Genomic DNA, 17,892 nt, shown 5'->3' on the forward strand with positions numbered 1-17,892 from the left:
AAAATGAAATGTTTGCTGCCCATTGAAGCCTTTAGATAGGCAACCTGCGATGACGATTGCGTAATCGTTTTAGTCGTTTGGTAACACAGATCACTGAAAATTACAATTGAACCGGTCATTTCTAAGTGGCCCCTATCTCCACAAGCTAGTCCCGAGAAAAACCCAAGTTTGTAATTTGAAACCAACCTGTTCGTCCTGAAACTCGTACTTTCTTAGGCATAGTAGTAAACATCGCATAATATACCTACAACAAAAAAAGGTTTTTACGTTCAGTAGGAAGAAAGCTGTAAGCGCCCTCAAGATTTCATGCAGAGTCCACATTTCTTGTAGCATTCTGGCACCAGCTCTTGAACTGTAGGAAGTGTTGAAACTTCTCCGAAAACAATTTGAGAAAAGGCAATTTTAGAATTTCCATTAACTGATGGATACATACTTCATTCTGGAGAAAAGGTAGAAAACTAGGAACAGACGTATTTAACGCTCTTTTGAGTCCAATGTTTTGTTTCAGTCAAGTCTGCTATCATTCTTTTTAAAATTTCCAACCTTGACGAAACTGCAGGAACACAGTTCTGTGATAAATTGAGAGAAAGAATGAATTTCCCTCAGCCTGCAGTTAAATGATTTTCGGTTTTATTTTAACTAGGCTGATTTCGTGGCTTAGCCTTCTCAGCTGCACAGTGCATATGACGACAGAATATTGTATATCAAACATAATTTTATAACTCAATTTTAGCATTGTACCTTTGGTACGTTTATCTTGACCACAGGCGGGTTTCGTGAGATGCGCTTGTTCAAATGGCTCTTAGCACTATGCGACTTAACTTCTGAGGTCATCAGTCACCTATAACTTAGAACTAATTAAAACTAACTAACCTAAGGACATCACCCACGTGCATGCCCGAGGCAGGATACGAACCTGCGACCGTAGCGGTCGCTAGGTTCCAGACTGTAACACCTAGAACCGCACGGCCACTCCGGCCGGGCCGTGAGATAGGTTTAAGATTGATGGTGACGAGTAATACGGAGTAGGCACTTATGTACTGTGGCTAACAAGTGTGATCCTCGGCTAGTGCGGCAATAGTATGTTAGATCTTGAGCAAACTATAATACTTCCTCGATAGTAATTTATTATTTTACGTGACAGCACCATTCTCATCTGCGCATCTTGCGTGAGCATAAAACTTTTAATAAATTAGGGCGCCGGCCGAAGTGGCCGTGCGGTTAAAGGCGCTGCAGTCCGGAACCGCGGGACTGCTACGGTCGCAGGTTCGAATCCTGCCTCGGGCATGGATGTTTGTGATGTCCTGAGGTTAGTTAGGTTTAACTAGTTCTAAGTTCTAGGGGACTAATGACCTCAGCAGTTGAGTCCCATAGTGCTCAGAGCCATTTTTGAACCAATAAATTAGGTCAAAACATATTTTAAAATAGGATAATATATCGTGTATTAAACACTGTTGCTGGTTGCTTTTAGCAAGAACAACACATATAAATGTTGCTTAAGACTTTCTACCCCATATAGCACCATTCTGATCTGTGATTCTTGCGTGAGCATAATGTTGTTGTTGTTGTTGTTGTTGTTGTTGTTGTGCTCTTCAGTCCTGAGATTGGTTTGATGCAGCTCTCCATGCTACCCTATCCCGTGCAAGTTTCTTCATCTCCCAGTACCTACTACAACCTACATCCTTTTGAATCTGCTTAGTGTATTCATCTCTTGGTCTCCCTCTACGATTTTTACCCTCCACGATGCCCTCCAATGCTAAATTGGTGATCCCTTGATGCTTCAGAACATGACCTACCAATCGGTCCCTTCTTCTTGTCATGTTGTGCCACAAACTCCTATTGTCGCCGATTCCATTCAATACCTCCTCATTAGTTATGTGATCTACCCATCTAATCGTCAGCATTCTTCTGTAGCACCACATTTAGAAAGCTTCTATTCTCTTCTTGTCTAAACTACTTATCGTCCATGTTTCACTTCCATACATGGCAACACTCCATACAAATACTTTCAGAAACGGCTTCCTGAAACTTAAATCAATTCTCGATGTTAACAAATTTCTCATCTTCAGAAAGTGATCTGCAACCAGTGTAAGATAGTTGGTTCAAATGGCTCTGAGCACTATGGGACTTAACTGCTGTGGTCATCAGTCCCCTAGAACTTAGAACTAGTTAAACCTAACTAACCTAAGGATATTACACACATCCATGCCCGAGGCAGGATTCGAACCTGCGACCATAGCGGAAGCGCGGTCCCAGACTGTAGCGCCTAGAACCGCACGACCACCCCGGCCGGTATGATTTGTACAAACTGATGTAAATGCTGTTCTTAACTTCTCCAGTTTAGCCTGAAGGACTTACTTGAAACGGGTATCATGTGGTAAATGGAAATAAGTTTCCGTTTGAAGACCGTACAATCCTGGCTCTGTAAGCCAATCAGGTAAAATCGCCGTAAGCATTGAGGCAATCATCCCAACGAAGCATCAGGTTGAAGATGCCCATTTGGTATAACATCATGCCCTTTAGCATGAGGAAGCCCGTAACTGCTTGCTGCACATTTTTGACCGACAGGAATCTTTGACCCTTTAAGGATTTTTTTAGGGAACCGAATGAGTGATAACCACATGGGGAGGGAGCGGGCCTATGGGGGAGCTGCTTGTTTATCTCCTACTTGAATAGGCGTAACTTCTGTGTTACGGCATTTGCGGTATTGGGACGTGCGTTATATGACGCAGGAGCACTCCTTGTCACGCAACGTTCACTGTGGTGGTTTCCGACAGCCATCTGGCCCCTCCAAAGCACGTTCTTAATTCTCCGATGGATGTCTACCGGTGTTTGTCCTTCGGCGGCCATGAAAAGAATAACATGCTTTTGGTCCTGTTTGAACGCGTTTGGTAATAACGTCGTCAAAATTTCACGTTTCCAGATTTACCGCTCGCATTTTGGAAAGACACGAATGGCACTCCAATCCCTTGTGTACATGTCACTGCTTATACGCAATGGATCCGCGCCACGTTGCATAGAATCTGTAGAAACACTTTCAAAAGAAAATCTACCTGACCGACCCTTATATATTATTGCACAGTGAAGCAATGTTACCGATTTTATTTTCCTCGTTTCTCAAAACTTTGTGTAACATAAATAAAATTAAAGGAACTGCTATCGTTAAAAGACACTTTTATTTTATATTAAATCCTATGATTGACACAGTGTTTCCAAATTTTCGCCGTCATGATGATCCACGACATAACACAGTTTGTTGGCAAGGACATCCAACGAAAAACAGTTTAATAATTAAGAATAGATGTCATGTTCTCCATTTAATGAATTCGTTGGGAGAAGTGGTTTCCTGCCTTGCGTAATCGTATAATTTACCGGTCCCTCAAAAGTTAAAGGCTGTCACTTGCTTTTTTCCTGTTTCTTTGTTTGAAGGGATAAAGATTTGTGACAGCGTTCCCTTTCATTGCCGGGGGCGAATAGCAATTCGTATTCTCTCTTTCGTGGAAAATACGCTGCCTTTTTGAATTCCGCAGCTGTGTGCCTCATTGAAAACATGTTTTCCGTACACCACTTGGTGGTTAATTTGCATTAAATACCTATAGATAATCTGTTCTTGTGAGAATTGTTCTAGTTTCGACGTCAACGTTCCCTTAACGTAGTGATGTTATTCTGTTTCAGCCGGTTCCAGCATTATATTGAAATCAAAGTGAAACTACTGTAGAATCTCTGTGCTGCAGCCTGGAACGTGCGGTAATTGTTGTTTGTATTAATAACGATAATGAGCCAACTGCGGCCATAGACACGCGATAATTCGCTAACAAGTGCAAGTAATTACAGAGAAGTACTCACGTTTACTGAAGGTCAGATTCGTTATCCGGAAGTATCCTGAATCCGGGTAGATAGAGTTTACTGACCTGTACATAAGTACAAACAATTACGTAGCAACATTTATTTCCCTAAAGGCTTATAAATAATTGTATCAGTTTCTTCATATTTTATGTAATTAAAATCTGAAAAAATCAAACATAGTAAAATTTTATGCAGAACGCTATGGGGAAAACGACTTACGTTAGAGCCACATAATATCGTCTGTTTCTAAACCAGGGGAGTGCGTCCGCCATCAGTTTTTCCTTAGTAGCTCTAGCGCTATATTAGTCGTTAGTTAAAGCTGAAAGTGGTTTATTTCTGAAACATGGATTACTACAACTAAGGTTGCCCTCAAGAAAAGCTATTTGTAATGATAGTTATATATCCCCAGATATTTGTATTGCCCGGAATAATTCCCACCTCATTCTTAATGTATCTCATTGATTGTTCTCCTCGCTCGGTAATTTAAAAAAATACATCACTTTACAGAAATGGTCCACACCACAACAGTATCATTTGATGTAGAGTTTATAAACCTGGAAGAACATTTAAAGCACGGTAATTCCGAAAACAAAACGCTCTCTAAGCCATAGTTGCACCCCAATAATTTCCTGAATACGAGTTCAGTGTCCAAAGCTAATTTGCAGAATTTTTCCAATGTAGCACTCATGTGAATAAGGATGCTAGCAGTCAAATCAAAAGGAAAAGTTTTGTCGCTGTTCACATTTGCTCAGTGGTACTCTTACGTGAGATGTGCAGAGTGAGATTGCTTCGGTTGCTCCTTATTTCCAACTTAGTGATGCTGGCGTTCTATGGTCCTTTTGTATGACTTTGCAAACGACAGTATAATCCAGTATGATATTCAACTTCTGAGCTTACAATGCTTGTGACACTTACACCCACAAGTTGAGACAAGAGTTTTATTTCACAACTCTCATGCCGAGAGAGAGAGAGAGAGAGAGAGAGAGAGAGAGAAAGAGAAAGAGAAAGAGAGAGAGAGAGATGTTTTGGAGATGAAGTCTGCTTCTGAATAACGACAGTGAAGAGAAGAAGGGAGGCAGAAATTTAGTTTCCACAACCCCTCCTCAACCCCCCGCCCACCGCCCAATGGATTAATTGTTATCTCTCAGGTCTTCTCAGGGCGACTGATTAATAGTGAGCTTCTGGCAGTTCTGTTCCGAATTATTGGAGTCTGGTTGGAGTCCAGTCAGCGGGAACACATATCAGTAATACATGCAGCATCCAAAGAAGACGGCGGGGTCGCTCGTCGAAATATTGTGTACGAAACGAGCATGGATAGAACTGTTTCACCACCGATTTCGGGGTCACATCGCACTCTGACCGAAACCAGTTATCGTGGAATCCGGAGTTACTCACGGCAACGCGCCTGCTAGGAGACCAGATTGTACTGACTGCCAGCGATCGGTGGAGAGGAATGCGCAGTACGAGACAGTACTGGACCGATGTGATGCTCATTTTAGTAGTTTGAAAGAAAGTTTCAAAATGACATTCACTTCTTCGAAGTCATTTCTAGGCCTGTTAATATCATTATTATCGTCATCATCTTCATCATCATCATCATATCACTAGCCATTCATCGCTCTTACTAAACATGGGAATCTTCCAGACATTTTCGTATGTTACATGCTTCTGTTTTTCGCATCCAAGTTTGCCCTACTTGTCTTTTGTATCTACAATCCGTCTTCCATTAAACCGACCTCTAGGTCTTTTCAGGAGATATCCTACACACAATCTCCGTAGTCCATTTCCCGTCAATTCATCTCGTTACATCCCCAGACCATCTCTATTTCGTTTTCGTAGCAGTAATTGTAACGTTCTAAACTCTTTCTTTTTCTTTTCTATTTAATTCTTTTTCTGACATTCTTATTATAAGCAACAGGAATCTTTCCTTTGCTCATTAGGCTACGCTCGATTTTGGAATTGCATGCGCATTTAACGTCCATATTTCTTGTTACTATTAGCTCCGTACACCGGTTGTAACATTCCGTTTGAAACCAGGAGACTTTTCTGATAGGTATAGAGCACGTTGAGAAGTATTAGTAACTGTCTAGTTCCCTTACAAAAAAGAGAATTGAATAAAATGAAAATCGCTTTTCCAGCCACTGGTTCGAGTTGCTTAAGTAATTGCGATTTCGTTTGGTATAGGAACTGGACTATAAATCAGATAATCGAAAGTTCAATGAAGTCTGCCTATTTTGTGCACTGAAATCAATTGTCCCAGGCCAGCTAACAATAATGCTAAGTTTTCAGAATAGAGAACTGATCTAATGGTGGGGGCGGAGCAGTTGTTATAATCTAAAACTAAACTCCTCCCAAACAGGCCATGAAGGCCCAACAGTACCGACCGACCGCCGTGACATCCTCAGGCCATCGGCGTCACTGGATACGGATATGGAGGGACATGGGGTCAGTACACCACTCTCCCGGCCGTATGTCAGTTTCCGAGACCGGAGCCGCTGCTTCTCATTCAAGTAGCGCCTCAGTTTGCCTCACAAGGGCTGAGTAAACCCCACTTGCCAACAGCGCTCGGCAGACTGGATGGTCACCCATCCTTGTGCTAGCCCAGCCCGACAACGCTTAACTTCGGTAATCTGACGGGAACCGGTGTTACCACTGCGGCAAGGCCATTAGCAGTTGTTATAATCACGAATCATTTAATTCATAAAATAAATAAGATGTTGTAATTCAGCAGAAGTTCCGGGATTACTACTTTTATATTCAAGCTACAATAAGGACGGCGATTAGGACAAACGACTCCATCCACGTCCAGAGAACTAGTCACCACAGGGTCACCAAACAGCATACCCGGATACCGAGCAGCCCTCTTGGCGGCAAGCAGCAGGAACTGTTTCCGTCGCCACCCTATTCGTGTTGACCATATGGATCTTTTTCTATCGGTGGAAGCACACTGAAGTGTGTGTTAAGATTACAAAACTAGTGAGCGTCGCTGTCTCAGCCCCATTTCGTTGCGGTTCTTAGTCGGCTTCTTTTTGTGACTAGCAGAAGTGCGGTAGTCGCCGTCATTTCGCGATAAGTGTGTTACCTCCCCTCACCTTGGAAGCAATCATGTGTAGATTCAGCCAGCACACTATTCACGGTCGAATGCTTTGCCAGCATCGTCCATGATTAACATACAAATACGCGATTTACACACTGAGTAAAGCGGTAAAGCTCTGTCGCACTGCCCCTGTCTGTGTGGTCATACCCCGTGACTCCTCATGAACAACTCCTTTCGTTTATGGTTCTCGGCTCCCATATTAATCTCTGTTTCCCGTTTAACGGAATCTCTTGAGACAGGATGAGTTATTGTTGTTAATGTTTGATTCTTTTATCTACATTTAGATTAACCTACAGCAAACTGGCCGCTCCCCTGTCTTGCCATGAAATGTGGAATGGCGAAATACCACTCTCTGTGGACACTGCCTCTCATATGTGTGTGTTTATCAAGAATGTAACTGATTCTCTTACAGTCCTTTCCCTGTTACTGTTCTGTAGTATTCCCCTGTTCTTGTCATTAATTAATTCACTTATCTCGGCAAATTAATTTACTGCTATAGGTAATGTAGTCTGAAACCTTCACGGTCCACGGAAGAAAAGATTAGCACGTGAGATCGCTTTTATCATCCCTTAGGGGAAAACTACCTCTCTTTTACTGGCCGCCAGGCATCTACAAACTTAGAAATCCGATCTAGAGGCTTAGTGACCGTGGTTGGTCACCCAAGGGGGGGGGGGGGGGGGAGGGGTTGGGGAGAGAGTTCAGAGCCACCGAACGCCGGATTTCCCATCACACCAAAGTAACGGTTGCCTTTGTAGAGAAAAGCATTTCCACCAGAGAGAGGTCAACAGCTCGCTATGTGATGCAGCCAGACACCTCGGAAATTAGCACAATTAGTCGGAGTAGAATTAAAATTAGAAGCAAAGAATGCTAAATTTGGTTTTGAATTTAAAAGAAAACTGAGTGGCAAACAGATGCAGCAGTTCCTTTCCTGTGACCCTTCAGATCCATTGTAACATGTTTTCACCTGGTGGAAGCTCAGGCTCTAGATTTTAAGAAGCAGGTGAGTTTTATGACGAAGGCCTTGAATAAAATTAGCACCAAATTTTAACCGTTGCAAGTCAGATTTATGAGAAGGCCACACTAGAGTCGTTGAGTGAATGGGTGTTATAACTTCACGGAAGGGCAGATAGGAGAGTTAAAAGCAGGAGTAGCTGGTAACAGCGCTGTACAATACGTAGAATTAGGACAAAAATTATCTGAAATAGTTAATTCGTGAGAATATAAATGTTGCAGCTATCAGGTGAAGGCTTCAACAGTGATGATGCGATTGTTGCTAGAACCACTTCACGTGGCACCACCTATGACCAGGTTGGCGCATTGTGTCGACGCTATCGCCTGCCCAGAACCACTGCATCCTGTGACCTTGAACATAGTTTCCTCTCACATTATTCTTCTCACGCCTGAGAGAGAAAACTAGATGGAATCATGTACTTCGACAAAGGGCGGCTCCGGCTAGCACTAATACACACATGCGTCCCCGTCCCACTTGATAGTGTCACATTTCTGCGTAGTTGTTGTGGTCTTCAGTCCCGAGACTGGTTTGATGCAGCTCTCCATGCTACTCTATCCTCTGCAAGCTTCTTCATCTCCCAGTACCTACTGCAACCTACATCCTTCTGAATCTGCTTAGAATATTCATCTCTTGGTCTCCCCCTACGATTTTTACCCTCCACGCTGCCCTCCAATACTAAATTGGTGATCCCTTGATGCCTCAGAAAATGTCCTACCAACCGATCCCTTCTTCTGGTGAAGTTGTGCCACAAACTTCTCTTCTCCCCAATCCTATTCAATACTTCCTCATTAGTTATGTGATCTACCCATCTAATCTTCAGCATTCTTCTGTAGCACCACATTTCGAAAGCTTCTATTCTCTTCTTGTCTAAACTATTTACCGCCCATGTTTCACTTCCATACATGGCTACACTCCATACAAATACTTTCAGAAATGACTTCCTGACACTTAAATCTATACTCGATGTTAACAAATTTCTCTTCTTCAGAAACGCTTTCCTTCGCATTGCCAGTCTACATTTTATATCCTCTCTACTTCGACCATCATCAGTTATTTTGCTCCCCAAATAGCAAAACTCCTTTACTACTTTAAGTGTCTTATTTCCTGATCTAATACCCTCAACATCATCCGACTTAATTCGACTACATTCCATTATCCTCGTTTTTCTTTTGTTGATGTTCATCTTATATCCTCCCTTCAATACACCATCCATTCCGTTCAACTGCTCTTCCAAGTCCTTTGCTGTCTCTTACAGAATTACAATGTCAACGGCGAACCACAAAGTTTATATTTCTTCTCCGTGGATTTTAATACCTACACCGAATTTTTCTTTTGTTTCCTTTACTGCTTGCTCAATATACAGATTGAATAACATCAGGGAGAGGCTACAACCTTGTCTTACTCCCTTCCCAACCACTACTTCCCTTTCATGTCCCTCGACTCTTATAACTGCCATCTGGTTTCTGTACAAATTGTAAATAGCCTTTCGCTCCCTGTATTTTACCCCTTCCACCTTTAGAATTTGAAAGAGAGTAGTCCAGTCAACATTGTCAAAAGCTTTCTCTAAGTCTACAAATGCTAGAAACGTAGGTTTGCCTTTCATTAATCTTTCTTCTAAGATAAGTCGTAAGGTCAGTATTGCCTCACGTGTTCCAGTACTTCTACGGAATCCAAACTGATCTTCCACGAGGTCGGCTTCTACTAGTTTTTCCATTCGTCTGTATAGAATTCGTGTTAGTATTTTGCAGCTGTGGCTTATTAAACTGATTGTTCGGTAATTTTCACATCTGTCAACACCTGTTTTCTTTGGGATTCGAATTATTATATTCTTCTTGAAGTCTGCGGGTATTTCGCCTGTTTCATACATCTTGCTCACCAGATGGTAGAGTTTTGTCAGGACTGGCTCTCCCAAGGCCATCAGTAGTTCCAATGGAATGTTGTCTACTCCGGGGGCCTTGTTTCGACTCAGGTCTTTCAGTGCTCTGTCAAACACTTCACGCAGTATCGTATCTCCCATTTCATCTTCATCTACATCCTCTTCCATTTCCATAATATTGTCCTCAGGTACATCGCCCTTGTATACACCCGCTATATACTCCTTCCACCTTTCTGCTTTCCCTTCTTTGGTTAGAACTGGGTTTCCATCTGAGCTCTTGATGTTCATACAAGTGGTTCTCTTATCACCAAAGGTCTCTTTAATTTTCCTGTGGGCAGTATCTATCTTACCCCTAGTGAGATAAGCCTCTACATCCTTACATTTGTCCTCTAACCATCCCTGCTTAGCCATTTTGCACTTCCTGTCGATCTCATTTTTGAGATGTTTGTATTCCTTTTTGCCTGCTTCATTTACTGCATTTTTATATTTTCTCCTTTCATCAATTAAATTCAATATTTCTTCTGTTACCCAAGGATTTCTACTAGCCCACGTCTTTTTACCTACTTGATCCTCTGCTGCCTTCACTACTTCATCCCTCAAAGCTACCCATTCTTCTTCTACTGTATTTCTTTCCCCCATTCCTGTCAATTGTTCCCTTATGCTCTCCCTGAAACTCTGTACAACCCTTGGTTCTTTCAGTGTATCCAGGTCCCATCTCCTTAAATTCCCACCTTTTTGCAGTTTCTTCAGTTTTAATCTACAGGTCATAACCAATAGATGGTGGTCAGAGTCCAGATCTGCCCCTGGACATGTCTTACAATTTAAAACCTGGTTCCTAAATCTCTGTCTTACTATTATATAATCTATTTGATACCTTTAGTATGTGACTACAATCCTTGCCATTCGACCATACGGCTTACTTCATCAGATTATGAATGATTTAGTGGAATGACTTCTAAAATTCGAACAGTTGATTATACGTAAGATTTCACTGACTGTTGCGACACAGTCTACATTAGTCCCTGAAACTGAAAAATGTGTTTAGCCGTCACATAACATCCGAAATAAATTTCTGGTGGCAACGTTACTAGGAAGCACCGTTCAGATTTTGCCCACTATTAGGGCCAGAAGTTTCAGCATGGAATCAGGTGCTCTCTAATGCCTTGTCTGATGTTCACTGGTGGACCAAAACATGATGACCACTGCCCACCAGACGCTGAATGCCTCCTGGTGGTGCTGCGGACACGGCCGTAATTTTTCCTGAGGGCATGCATCTTTACTATATGGTTAAATGATGATGGTGTCCTCTTCGGTAAAACATTCCGGAGGTAAAATAGTCTCCCATTCGGACCTCCGGGCGACGACTGCTCAGGAGGACGCTGTTATCAGGAGAAACAAAACTGGCGTTCTATGGGTCGGAGCGTGGAATTTCAGATTCCTTAAACGGGCAGGTAGGTTAGAAAATTTAAAAATGGAAATGGATATGTTAAAGTTAGATGTATTGGGAATTAGTGAAGTACGGTAGCGGGAGGAACAAGACTTTTCGCCAGGTGAATATAGGGTTATCAATACAAAATCAAATAAGGGTAATGCAGGAGTAGGTTTAATAACGAATAAAAAATAAGAAGGCGGATAAGCTACAACAAACAGCATAGTGAACGCATTAATGGGGCCAAGATAGGTACGAAACCCACGCCTACCACAGTAGTACAAGTTTATATGCCAACTAGCTCCGCAGATGACGAAGAGATTGATGAAATTTATGATGAGATAAAAGAAATTATTCAGATAGTGAAGGGAGACTAAAACGTAATAGTCATGAGTGACTGGAATTCGATAGTAGGAAAAAGAAGAGAAGGAAACGTAGTAGGAGAATATGGAATCGGGGTAAGGAATGTAAGAGGAAGCTGCCTGGTAGAATTTTGCACAGAGCATAACTCAATTATAGCTAACACTTGGTTCAAGAATCATGAAAGAAGGTTGTATACATGGAAAAAGCCTGGAGATACTGGAAGGTTTCAGATTATATAATGGTAAGAAAGAGATTTTGGAACCAGGTTTTAAATTGTAAGAAATTCCCTGGAGCAGATGTGGATTCTGACCACAATCTATTGGCTATGAACTGTAGGTTAAAACTAAAGAAACTGCAAGAAGGTGGGAATTTAAGGAGATGGGACTTGCATAAACTGACAGAACCAGAGATTGTAGAGAGTTTCAGGGAGAGCATTGGGCAACGATTGACAAGAATGGGGGAAATAAATTCGGTAGAAGAAGAAGAATGGGTATCTTTGAGAGATGAAATAGTGGAGGCAGTAGAGGACCAAGTAGGTAGAAAGACGAGGGCTAATAGAAATCCTTGGATAACTGAAGAGATATTGAATTTAATTGATGAAAGGATAAAATACAAAAATGCAGTAAATGAGGCAGGGAAAAAGGAATACAAACGTCTCAAAAATGAGATTGACACGAAGTGCAAAATGGCTAAGCAGCGATGGCTAGAGGACAAATGTAATTAAATTACGTGGGGGCGTATATCACTAGGGTTAAGGCAGATACTGCCCACAGAAAAATTAAAGAGACCTTTGGAGAAAAGAGAACTACTTGTATGAATATCAAGAGCTCAGATGGAAACCCAGTTCTAAGCAACGAAGGGAAAGCAGAAAGGTATAAGGAGTATATAGAGTGTCTATACAAATTCGATATTCTTGAGGACAATATCATGGAAATGAAAGAGCATATAGATGAAGATGAAATGGGAGATATGATACTACGTGAAGAGTTTGACAGAGCACTGGAAGACGTAAATCGAAGCAAGGCCCCGTGATTAGACAACATTCCATTAGAACTTCTGATAACCTTGGGAGAGCCAGCCCCGACAAAACTCTACCATGTAAGATGTATGAGACAGGCGAAATACTCTCAGACTTCAAGAAGAATATGATAATTTCAATCCCAAGCAGGTGTTGATAGATGTGAAAATTACCGAACTATCAGTTTTATAAGTCAGAGCTGCAAAATACTAACACGAATTCTTTACAGACGAATGGAAAAACTGGTAGAAGCCGACCTCGGGGAAGATCAATTTGGATTCCGTAGAAATGTTGGAACACGTGAGGCAATACTGACCCTACGACTTATCTTAGAAAATAGATTAAGGAAAGGCAAACCTACGTTTCTAGCATTTGTAGACTTAGAGATAGCTTTTGACAGTGTTGACTGGAATACTCTCTTTCAAATTCTAAAGGCGGCAGGGGTAAAATACAGGGAGCGAAAGGCTATTTACAATTTGAATAGAAACCAGATGGCAGTTACAATAGTCGAGGAGCATGAAAGGGAAGCAGCGGTTGAGAAGGGAGTGAGACGGGGTTGTAACCTCTCCCCGATGTTATTCAATCTGTATATCGAGCAAGCAGTAAAGGAAACAAAAGAAAAAAAGAAAAATTTCGGAGTAGGTATCAAAATCCATGCAGAAGAAATAAAAACTTTGAGATTTGCCGATGACATTGTAATTCTGTCAGAGACAGCAAAGGACTTGGAAGAGCAGTTGAACGGAATAGACACTGTCTTGAAGGGAGGATATAAGATGGACATCAACAAAAGTAAAACGAGGATAATGGAATGTAGTCTAATTAAGACGGGTGATGCTGAGGGAATTAGATTAGGAAATGAGACCTTTAATGTAGTAAATGAGTTTTGCTATTTGGGGAGCAAAATAACTCATGGTGATCGAAGTAGAGGTGATATAAAATGTAGACTGGCAATGGCAAGGAAAGTGTTTCTGAGGTAGATAAATTTGTTAACGTCGAGTATAAGTTTAAGTGTCAGCAAGTCGTTTATGAAAGTATTTGTGTGGAGTGTAGCCATGTATGGAAGTCAATTGTGGACGAGAAATAGTTTAGACAAGAAGAGAATGGAAGCTTTCGAAATGGGGTGCTATAGAAGAATGCTGAAGATTAGATGGGTAGATCACATAACTAATAAGGAGGTACTGAATAGAATTGGGGAGAAGAGAAATTTGTGGCACAACTTGACTAGAAGAAGGGATCGCTTCATAGGACATATTCTGAGGCATCAAGTGATCACCAGTTTAGTATTGGAGGGCAGCTTGGAGGGTAAAAATCGTAGAGGGAGACCAAGAGATGAATACACTAGACAGATTTAGAAGGATGTAGGTTGCAGTAGGTACTGGGAGATGAAGAAGCTTGCACAGGATAGAGTAGCATGGAGAGCTGCATCAAACCAGTCTCAGGACTGATGATCACAACAACAACAACGATCATCTAATTCATAAACTGCACAAGATGGCGAAAATCGAAAGACTTTTGGGGTCATTACTTTCACGTTCAAGTTATAGCAATGTCGACGTGTTGGAACACTGATCCCGCGCACGTTCGGGGAACTGTTGCCACCATATCGTCACCAACATGAAGGCCAGGAGGCCAAGCCGGAAGCAGTAGGAACTGTTTCTAACCTTACCAAAGTAAAGTTGGCTAAAGGGACTCTTTTCTTTTGGAGGAGGCACATTGTGTGCTGCTTCCGAAGTTGCAAAACTCAACCCCATTTCGTTGCTGTTCTTAGTCAGCTTCACTCCATGACTAGCGGTAGTGTTGTAGTTTCCATCATGCGCGGTGAATGTGTTAGCATCCATTATTTTGGAAACAGCCATGTCTAGATTCAGTCGGCTTTAGTAAAGACGATTGAAAGTAGAAAGTCTGTGGGAACTTCGTCCTTGATTAACAAGCAAATACTCGATTTGCACCGTGGGAAGCCTGCTTTAAGGTCCCACCGACATCAGAGCGATACGATTTGCCACATTGCCGTTGGCTGTGTGCTTGTATTATGTAGCTTCACTTGGCTAACTTCTTTAGCTCGTGATTCTCAGCCTCCAAGATTCGGCTGTGTTTCTCTATCACTCTCTTTGTGGACTGGGCTAGTTACAGTTGTTTTCCGTTTTATTTAATATATGTATTATGTATATTTAGCTTATATTACAAAAGGACAGCGGTTTGCCATACAGCCCACAGTTGTGGACTGTCTAAATCCCATTTTTTGTGACAATACTACCTTGCATTTGTGTATTTTTATCAATATCATAACTGGCTATTACAGTTCTCTGTCTGTTACTAGCCTATAGTTCCCTCCTGTTCCTGCCACTAGTCAAGTCATTTATCTCGGCGAAAGAATTCCCTGCTGCACGTAGGGTAATCTGACGTCTCCACGGTCCAGCGAAAAAATGAAGATTATCAGGCGAGATCATTTCCATCTGGTGGTATCGAAAACGTTAACAGGAACAAGCACTCAATTTCGCCCCACCAAACATGTACAGATTAAGCAGCCCAATCTACACGTTTAAGATAAACTGGAAATTTTATTTGCGCACGAGTACAGTACTGAATTTCCTGAACAATATTCAATTTATTTTTATCCTCTTTTTCACTTAAGTGTCCATCCGTACGTAGTTCAGTTATATTATGTTTTTAAATTCTTCCGTTGTATTTATAAGTTTATCATTAATCTTCGCGAATTACTTTCGGCGCCAGCCGGTGTGGCCGAGCGGTTGTAGGCGCTTTAGTCTGTAACCACGCGACCGCTACGGTCGCAGGTTCGAATCCTGCCTCGGGCATGGATGTGTGTGATGTCCTTAGGTTAGTTAGGTTTAAGTAGTTCTAAGTTCTAGGGGACTGATGACCTCAGAAGTTAAGTCATATATTACTTACAGCCACTTAATCATTTACATACCCAACCATGATATGTCCGTGTAAGAATTTACATTGACATCAGACCATGTCTTCGGGATCCATCACTTTTTTGTCAGCAAATGTAGTTGCGTTATGTTCATTTAATTCTGACTTCCGTTAGTTTTGGTTAAATAGTGCTACATTGCCTAAATGCTACGGAAAGAAGGCGTAATGAAATGAAAGTATAAGGCACCAGCTGACGGGAAAATTAGTAAAATGTACAACAGGGCTACATACATCGGCAGTTATCATTCGGACAGCATATAAATATTCTTGTCTGTTTAGCCAGTGCTAACAACTTTCATTGTTCAGAATGGGGTACAGTGATTCGCAATTGAGGAGCGATAATCCGTAGCGAAAGCTTGTGTAACAACTTTCATTGCTGAGAACGGAGTACAGTGATTCGCAGGTAAGGAGCGATAATCCGTAACGAAAGTCTCGTCTGTTTCCTTCGGCAGTAGTCCGTGGGAGCAAGGGTGCCGGGCTGCAAGACCCACGGCGGGCGCGCCGGGCCCCAGCGCTGCGTGGGCGGCGCAGCCACTGTAGCGGAACGGACAGCTCACACACACACACACACACACACACACACACACACGGGCGCGCTGACCCTGCGGCCTCACACTGAGCACCAGGGTCATTCCTCGTCCAGGTATCCCACAGTCAGTCACGAAAGCCTTTGCGGATCTTCTGCTTTCCGTTCAGGGAGGCCCACTGTTCGGAACTTAGCACATGCTGCAACAGTAAGATTCGTTCCTCTAGGGCTGACAGTTTACACGCGCGTATTTAATAGAATAATTACATGAGGAAAGAGATGCAGAAACAAAACTACAGTCGTTTTAATGAAGGATATGGGGTGCCCTTGCAAGGTCTTGACTCCTAAGCAAGGAAAAGGAAGAGTTTACAAGTGCAGCATTCTTAATTGCAAACAAACTTGTGGAACCGGTCAATCTTGTTAAACACTGTAGTTACTACAGAAGAATGAAAAAACTGGCAGAAGCTGACCTGGGGAGAAATCAGTTTGAACTCCAAAGACACGTAGAAATACGCGAGAGAATACTGACCCTGTGATTGAAAAGACAGTTTAAAGAAAGATAAACCCAAGTTTATAACGTTTTTGGACTTAAAGAAAGCTTTTGGTATTGTTGAACGGAATATGATACTCAAAATTCTGAAGGAAGCAGGGGTGAAAGACAGGTAGCGAAAGGTTATTTACAATTTGTACAGAAAGCATACTGGATGACGGGAAAGCAGTATTTGAGAAATAAGTGAGACAGTATTGTCGCCTATCCCAATGTTATTTAGTGTGTTCATGGAGCAAGTAGTAAAGGAAACTAAGTAAAAACTTCGAGAATGAATTAAAGTTCAGGAAGGAGGAAAAAAACTTCGATGTTTGTCTATGACATTGTAATTCGGTCAGAGGCAGCAAGATATTAGGAAGAGCAGCTGAACGGAATGGACGAAAGGGGGTTATAAGGTCAACATCAACAAATTCAAAACAAGGTTAATAAAATGTAGTCGAATTAAATCACATGATGCAGAGGGAATTAGTACAGGAAATGAGAGACTAAAAATAATATGTGAACTATATTTTAATACACATGCGCTATGGCAACATTTACTTTATTTACCTTACTTTACTCTTTTATTGGTATTTATATTTTTCATCATATTAATGAACTGAGGATGATCATCACAGATCGAAATCAAGTGATTAGTTGACGTATGTTTGCGATCAAGCACTGCGATTAAAGAAAAATTAAATCCTGTTTATTGTTTATGACAAGACAGTTCCGTAGTTCTGTTGTCACTAGATGCAAAATTAAATAATTCAGTAGTTTATATTGTACAATTAAAAACTACTTCGATGGCAAAGCCAGTGTTGTGTGAATGATAATATTTTATAGAACCATGGCAGACCCTACAAATCTTTGTGGAGAAGTGCGTTGAAGTATAACAGAAAAAGGAAAAGCCAGGGCATCAGAAATAGGATTACCAAGCTTGATTTAAGGATACATAAGAGTTGATCACATCCGAAATTATTATACAAGACTAATATTAGACTGAAGAACATAGTGGAGGAAAATGAAGGACGAGATGTGTTAACAAGACTAATTCTTGTTGATCATGATAGTGATGATGATGAACGAAAGTAACTAATCAGGTGTACAGAAGGATGAGCTACTAAAATATAAATTAAAAAATGTCAGTACAGAATTAAGCTACCTGAAATAATATTTACGAGGAAATTTAAACGATTATCTGTGATTAATAACATGACAAACGATTAGAACTGAGGCAAATTGATGTTAAAAGTAAATAAAAG

General features: G+C 41.4%; 1 pseudogene; it reads right to left on the reverse strand.

Annotated features, from left to right (window-relative positions):
- Positions 1-6,399: 6,399 nt before the first annotated feature.
- LOC126163803 (5S ribosomal RNA) lies at positions 6,400-6,517 on the reverse strand (annotated as a pseudogene).
- Between the last annotated feature and the right edge of the window lie 11,375 nt (positions 6,518-17,892).

This window comes from Schistocerca cancellata, chromosome 2, assembly GCF_023864275.1.
Source record: "Schistocerca cancellata isolate TAMUIC-IGC-003103 chromosome 2, iqSchCanc2.1, whole genome shotgun sequence".
Lineage (NCBI taxonomy): Eukaryota > Metazoa > Arthropoda > Insecta > Orthoptera > Acrididae > Schistocerca > Schistocerca cancellata.